The sequence below is a fragment of the Rhipicephalus microplus genome, chromosome 2, assembly GCF_043290135.1.
Source record: "Rhipicephalus microplus isolate Deutch F79 chromosome 2, USDA_Rmic, whole genome shotgun sequence".
Lineage (NCBI taxonomy): Eukaryota > Metazoa > Arthropoda > Arachnida > Ixodida > Ixodidae > Rhipicephalus > Rhipicephalus microplus.
In genome coordinates, this window is record NC_134701.1 from 5,332,526 (window position 1) to 5,339,936 (window position 7,411).

Here is a 7,411-nt window from a genome sequence, read left to right on the forward strand (position 1 = left end):
CGTGCCGCAATTGGCTATGCGATCGGCTGTTAACTGAAAGGTTGGAGGTTGGAGCCCTCCCTGGAGTGGTTTGTTGCTTTCTTTTCTTTGGGCTGATAGCTTTGAAAATATGTTCTGATGGTGGTGAGTGTGAAGCAGGACTGTCTCCCTGACGCAATTGACTAGCGCGATCGGCTGTTAACCGAAAGGTTGGAGGTACGAGCCCACCCGGTGGTGGTGCGGCGCTTTTTTTTTCTTTGGGCTGATAGCTTTGAAAATATGTTCTGATGGTGGTGAGAGTGGAGCACGACTGTCTCCGTGGCGCAATTGGCTATTCGATCGGCTGTTAACTGAAAGGTTGGAGGTACGAGCCCATCCGGTGGTGGTGTGTTGCTTTTTTTTCTTTGAGCTGATAGCTTTGAAGAAATGTTCTGATGGTGGCGAGAATGGAGCAGGACTGTCTCCGTGGCGCAATCGGCTAGCGCGATCGGCTGTTAACAGAAAGGTTGGATGTACGAGCCCACCCGGTGGTGGTGCGGTGCTTTTTTGTCTTTGGGCTGATAGCTTTGAAGATATGTTTTGATGGTGGTGAGATTGGAGCACGACTGTCTCCGTGGCGCAAATGGCTAGCGCGATCGGCTGTTAACCGAAAGCTTGGAGGTTCGAGCCCTCCCGAGAGTGGTGAGTTGCTTTTTTTATTTTGGGCTGATAGCTTTGAAGATATGTTCTGATCGTGGTGAGAGTGGAGCAGGACTGTCTCCGTGGCGCAATTGGCTACCGCGATCGGCTGTTAACCGAAAGGTTGGAGGTACGAGCCCACCCGGTGGAGGTGCGGCGCTTTCTTTCTTTGGACTGATAGCTTTGAAGATATGTTCTGATGGTGGTGAGAGTTGAGCACGACTGTCTTCGTGGTGCGATTGGCTAGCGCGATCGGCTGTTAACCAAGAGGTACGAGGTTTGAGCCCACCCGGTGGTGGTGCGGCGCTTTTTTTCCTTTGGGCTGATAGCTCTGAAGAAATCTTCTGACGGTGGTGAGAGTGGATCACGACTGTCTTCGTGGCGCAATTGGCTATGCGATCGGCTGTTAACTGAAAGGTTGGAGGTTGGAGCCCTCCCGGGAGTGGTTTGTTGCTTTTTTTTTCTTTGGGCTTATACCTTTGAAAATATGTTCTGATGGTGGTGAGTGTAGAGAAGGACTGTCTCCGTGGCGCAATGGGCTAGCGCGATCGGCTGTTAACCGAAATGTTGGAGGTACGAGCCCACCCGGTGGTGTTGCGGCGCTTTTTTTTCTTTTGGCGGATAGCTTTGAAGATATGTTCTGATGGTGGTGAGAGTAGAGCACGACTGTCTCCGTGGCGCAATTGGCTAGCGTAATCGGCTTTCAATCGAAACGTTGGAGGTACGAGCACACCTGGTTGTGGTGCGGCGCTTTCTTTTCTTTGGGCTGATAGCTTTGAAGATATGTTCTGATGGTGGTGAGAGTGGAGCACGACTGTCTCCGTGGCGCAATTGGCTAGCGCAATCGGCTGTTAACCGAAAGGTTGGAGGTACGAGCCGACCCGGTGGTGGTGCGGCGCTTTTTTTTCTTTGGGCTGATAGCTCTGAAGAAATCTTCTTACGGTGGTGAAAGTGAAGCACGACTGTCTCCGTGCCGCAATCGGCTATGCGATCGGCTGTTAACTGAAAGGTTGGAGGTTCGAGCCCTCCCGGGAGTGGTGTGTTGCTTTTTATTCTTTGGGCTGATAGCTTTGAAGATATGTTCTGTAGGTGGTGAGAGTGGAGCAGGACTGTCTCTGTGGCGCAATTAGCTAGCGCGATCGGCTGTTAACCGAAAGGTTGGAGGTACGAGCCAACCCGGTGGTGGTGCGGCGCTTTTTTTTCTTTGGGCTGATAGCTTTGAAAATGTTCTGATGGTGGTGATCGTGGAGCACGACTGTCTCCGTGGCGCAATTGGCTATTCGATCGGCTGTTAACTGAAAGGTTGGAGGTACGAGCCCATCCAGTGTTGGTGTGTTGCTTTTTTTTCTTTGAGCTGATATCTTTGAAGAAATATTCTGATGGTGGTGAGAGTGGAGCAGGACTGTCTCCGTGGCGCAATTGGCTAGCGCGATTGGCTGTTAACAGAAAGGTTGGATGTACGAGCCAACCCGGTGGTGGTGCGGTGCTTTTTTGTCTTTGGGCTGATAGCTTTGAAGATATGTTCTGATGGTGGTGAGAGTAGAGCACGACTGTCTCCGTGGCGCAATTGGCTTGCGCGATTGGCTGTTAACCGAAAGGTTGGAGGTTCGAGCCCTCCCGGCAGTGGTGAGTTGCTTTTTTTATTTTGGGCTGATAGCTTTGAAAATATGTTCTGATGGTGGTGAGTGTGGAGCAGGACTATCTCCGTGGCGCAATTGGCTAGCGCGATCGGCTGTTAACCGAAAGGTTGGAGGTACGGGCCCACCCGGTGGTGGTGCGGCGCTTTTTTTTCTTTGGGCTGTTAGCTTTGAAAATATGTTCTGATGGTGATGAGAGTGGAGCACGACTGTCTCCGTGGCGAAATTGGCTATTCGATCGGCTGTTAACTGAAAGGTTGGAGGTTCGAGCCCTCCCGGGAGTGGTGAGTTGCTTTTTTTATTTTGGGCTGATAGCTTTGAAAATATGTTCTGATGGTCGTGAGTGTGGAGCAGGACTGTCTCCGTGGCACAATTGGCTAGCGCGATCGGCTGTTAACCGAAAGGTTGGAGGTACGAGCCCACCCGGTGGAGGTGCGGCGCTTTTTTTTCTTTGGACTGATAGCTTTGAAGAAATCTTCTGACGGTGGTGAAAGTGAAGCACGACTGTCTCCGTGCCGCAATCGGCTATGCGATTGGCTGTTAACTGAAAGGTTGGAGGTTCGAGCCCTCCCTGGAGTGGTGTGTTGCTTTTTATTCTTTGGGCTGATAGCTTTGAAGATATGTTCTGTAGGTGGTGAGAGTGGAGCAGGACTGTCTCCGTGGCGCAATTAGCTAGCGCGGTCGGCTGTTAACCGAAAGGTTGGAGGTACGAGCCCACCCGGTGGTGGTGCGGCGCTTTTTTTTTGAGCTGATATCTTTGAAGAAATGTTCTGATGGTGGTGAAAGTGGAGCAGGACTGTTTCCGTGGCGCAATTGGCTAGCGCGATCGGCTGTTAATAGAAAGGTTGGATGTACGAGCCCACCCGGTGGAGGTGCGGCGCTTTCTTTTCTTCGGACTGATAGCTTCGAAGATATGTTCTGATGGTGGTGAGAGTGGAGCACGACTGTCTTCGTGGCGCGATAGGCTAGCGCGATCGGCTGTTAACCGAGAGGTTGGAGGTTCGAGCTCACCCGGTAGTGGTGCGGCGCTTTTTTTCCTTTGGGCTGATAGCTCTGAAGAAATCTTCTGACGGTGGTGAGAGTGGATCACGTCTGTCTTCGTGGCGCAATTGGCTATGCGATCGGCTGTTAACTGAAAGGTTGGAGGTTGGAGCCCTCCCGGGAGTGGTTTGTTGCTTTTTTTTCTTTGGGCTGATAGCTTCGAAAATATGTTCTGATGGTGGTGAGTGTAGAGCAGGACTGTCTCTGTGACGCAAATGGCTACCGCGATCGGCTGTTAACCGAAAGGTTGGAGGTACGAGCCCACCCGGTGGAGGTGCGGCGCTTTCTTTTCTTTGGACTGATAGCTTTGAAGATATGTTCTTATGGTGGTGAGAGTGGAGCACGACTGTCTTCGTGGTGCCATTGGCTAGCGCGATCGGCTGTTAACCAAGAGGTACGAGGTTCCAGCCCACCCGGTGGTGGTGCGGCGCTTTTTTTCCTTTGGGCTGATAGCTCTGAAGAAATCTTCTGACGGTGGTGAGAGTGGATCACGACTGTCTTCGTGGCGCAATTGGCTATGCGATCGGCTGTTAACTGAAAGGTTGGAGGTTGGAGCCCTCCCGGGAGTGGTTTGTTGCTTTTTTTTCTTTGGGCTGATAGCTTTGAAAATATGTTCTGATGGTGGTGAGTGTAGAGAAGGACTGTCTCCGTGGCGCAATAGGCTAGCGCGATCGGCTGTTAACCGAAATGTTGGAGGTACGAGCCCACCCGGTGGTGTTGCGGCGCTTTTTTTTCTTTTGGCGGATAGCTTTGAAGATATGTTCTGATGGTGGTGAGAGTAGAGCACGACTGTCTCCGTGGCGTAATTGGCTAGCGTAATCGGCTTTTAATCGAAACGTTGGAGGTACGAGCACACCCGGTGGTGGTGCGGCGCTTTCTTTTCTTTGGGCTGATAGCTTTGAAGATATGTTCTGATGGTGGTGAGAGTGGAGCACGACTGTCTCCGTGGCGCAATTGGCTAGCGCAATCGGCTGTTAACCGAAAGGTTGGAGGTACGAGCCGACCCGGTGGTGGTGCGGCGCTTTTTTTTCTTTGGGCTGATAGCTCTGAAGAAATCTTCTTACGGTGGTGAAAGTGAAGCACGACTGTCTCCGTGCCGCAATTGGCTATGCGATCGGCTGTTAACTGAAAGGTTGGAGGTTCGAGCCCTCCCGGGAGTGGTGTGTTGCTTTTTATTCTTTGGGCTGATAGCTTTGAAGATATGTTCTGTAGGTGGTGAGAGTGGAGCAGGACTGTCTCTGTGGCGCAATTAGCTAGCGCGATCGGCTGTTAACCGAAAGGTTGGAGGTACGAGCCAACCCGGTGGTGGTGCGGCGCTTTTTTTTCTTTGGGCTGATAGCTTTGAAAATGTTCTGATGGTGGTGATAGTGGAGCACGACTGTCTCCGTGGCGCAATTGGCTATTCGATCGGCTGTTAACTGGAAGGTTGGAGGTACGAGCCCACGCGGTGGTGGTGCGTTGCTTTTATTTCTTTGGGCTGATAACTTTGAAGAAATATTCTGATGGTGGTGAGAGTGGAGCAGGACTGTCTCCGTGGCGCAATTGGCTAGCGCGATTGGCTGTTAACAGAAAGGTTGGATGTACGAGCCAACCCGGTGGTGGTGCGGCGCTTTTTTGTCTTTGGGCTGATAGCTTTGAAGATATGTTCTGATGGTGGTGAGAGTGGAGCACGACTGTCTCCGTGGCGCAATTGGCTAGCGCGATCGGCTGTTAACCGAAAGGTTGGAGGTTCGAGCCCTCCCGGGAGTGGTGAGTTGCTTTTTTTTTATTTTGGGCTGATAGCTTTGAAAATATGTTCTGATGGTGGTGAGTGTGGAGCAGGACTATCTCCGTGGCGCAATTGGCTAGCGCGATCGGCTGTTAACCGAAAGGTTGGAGGTATGAGCCGATCCGGTGGTGGTGCGGCGCTTTTTTTTCTTTGGGCTGATAGCTCTGAAGAAATCTTCTGAAGGTGGTGAAAGTGAAGCAAGACTGTCTCTGTGCCGCAATCGGCTATGCGATCGGCTGTTAACTGAAAGGTTGGAAGTTCGAGCCCTCCCGGGAGTGGTGTGTTGCTTTTTATTCTTTGGGCTGATAGCTTTGAAGATATGTTCTGATGGTGGTGAGAGTGGAGCAGGACTGTCTCCGTGGCGCAATTAGCTAGCGCGATCGGCTGTTAACCGAAAGGTTGGAGGTACGGGCCCACCCGGTGGTGGTGCGGCGCTTTTTTTTCTTTGGGCTGTTAGCTTTGAAAATATGTTCTGATGGTGATGAGAGTGGAGCACGACTGTCTCCGTGGCGAAATTGGCTATTCAATCGGCTGTTAACTGAAAGGTTGGAGGTTCGAGCCCTCCCGGGAGTGGTGAGTTGCTTTTTTTATTTTGGGCTGATAGCTTTGAAAATATGTTCTGATGGTCGTGAGTGTGGAGCAGGACTGTCTCCGTGGCACAATTGGCTAGCGCGATCGGCTGTTAACCGAAAGGTTGGAGGTACGAGCCCACCCGGTGGAGGTGCGGCGCTTTTTTTTCTTTGGACTGATAGCTTTGAAGAAATCTTCTGACGGTGGTGAAAGTGAAGCACGACTGTCTCCGTGCCGCAATCGGCTATGCGATTGGCTGTTAACTGAAAGGTTGGAGGTTCGAGCCCTCCCTGGAGTGGTGTGTTGCTTTTTATTCTTTGGGCTGATAGCTTTGAAGATATGTTCTGTAGGTGGTGAGAGTGGAGCAGGACTGTCTCCGTGGCGCAATTAGCTAGCGCGGTCGGCTGTTAACCGAAAGGTTGGAGGTACGAGCCCACCCGGTGGTGGTGCGGCGCTTTTTTTTCTTTCGGCTGATAGCTTTGAAAATATGTTCTGATGGTGGTGATAGTGGAGCACGACTGTCTCCGTGGCGCAATTGGCTATTCGATCGGCTGTTAACTGAAAGGTTGGAGGTACGAGCCCATCCGGTGTTGGTGTGTTGCTTTTTTTTCTTTGAGCTGATATCTTTGAAGAAATGTTCTGATGGTGGTGAAAGTGGAGCAGGACTGTTTCCGTGGCGCAATTGGCTAGCGCGATCGGCTGTTAATAGAAAGGTTGGATGTACGAGCCCACCCGGTGGAGGTGCGGCGCTTTCTTTTCTTCGGACTGATAGCTTCGAAGATATGTTCTGATGGTGGTGAGAGTGGAGCACGACTGTCTTCGTGGCGCGATAGGCTAGCGCGATCGGCTGTTAACCGAGAGGTTGGAGGTTCGAGCCCACCCGGTAGTGGTGCGGCGCTTTTTTTCCTTTGGGCTGATAGCTCTGAAGAAATCTTCTGACGGTGGTGAGAGTGGATCACGTCTGTCTTCGTGGCGCAATTGGCTATGCGATCGGCTGTTAACTGAAAGGTTGGAGGTTGGAGCCCTCCCGGGAGTGGTTTGTTGCTTTTTTTTCTTTGGGCTGATAGCTTCGAAAATATGTTCTGATGGTGGTGAGTGTAGAGCAGGACTGTCTCTGTGACGCAAATGGCTACCGCGATCGGCTGTTAACCGAAAGGTTGGAGGTACGAGCCCACCCGGTGGAGGTGCGGCGCTTTCTTTTCTTTGGACTGATAGCTTTGAAGATATGTTCTTATGGTGGTGAGAGTGGAGCACGACTGTCTTCGTGGTGCCATTGGCTAGCGCGATCGGCTGTTAACCAAGAGGTACGAGGTTCCAGCCCACCCGGTGGTGGTGCGGCGCTTTTTTTCCTTTGGGCTGATAGCTCTGAAGAAATCTTCTGACGGTGGTGAGAGTGGATCACGACTGTCTTCGTGGCGCAATTGGCTATGCGATCGGCTGTTAACTGAAAGGTTGGAGGTTGGAGCCCTCCCGGGAGTGGTTTGTTGCTTTTTTTTCTTTGGGCTGATAGCTTTGAAAATATGTTCTGATGGTGGTGAGTGTAGAGAAGGACTGTCTCCGTGGCGCAATAGGCTAGCGCGATCGGCTGTTAACCGAAATGTTGGAGGTACGAGCCCACCCGGTGGTGTTGCGGCGCTTTTTTTTCTTTTGGCGGATAGCTTTGAAGATATGTTCTGATGGTGGTGAGAGTAGAGCACGACTGTCTCCGTGGCGTAATTGGCTAGCGTAATCGGCTTTT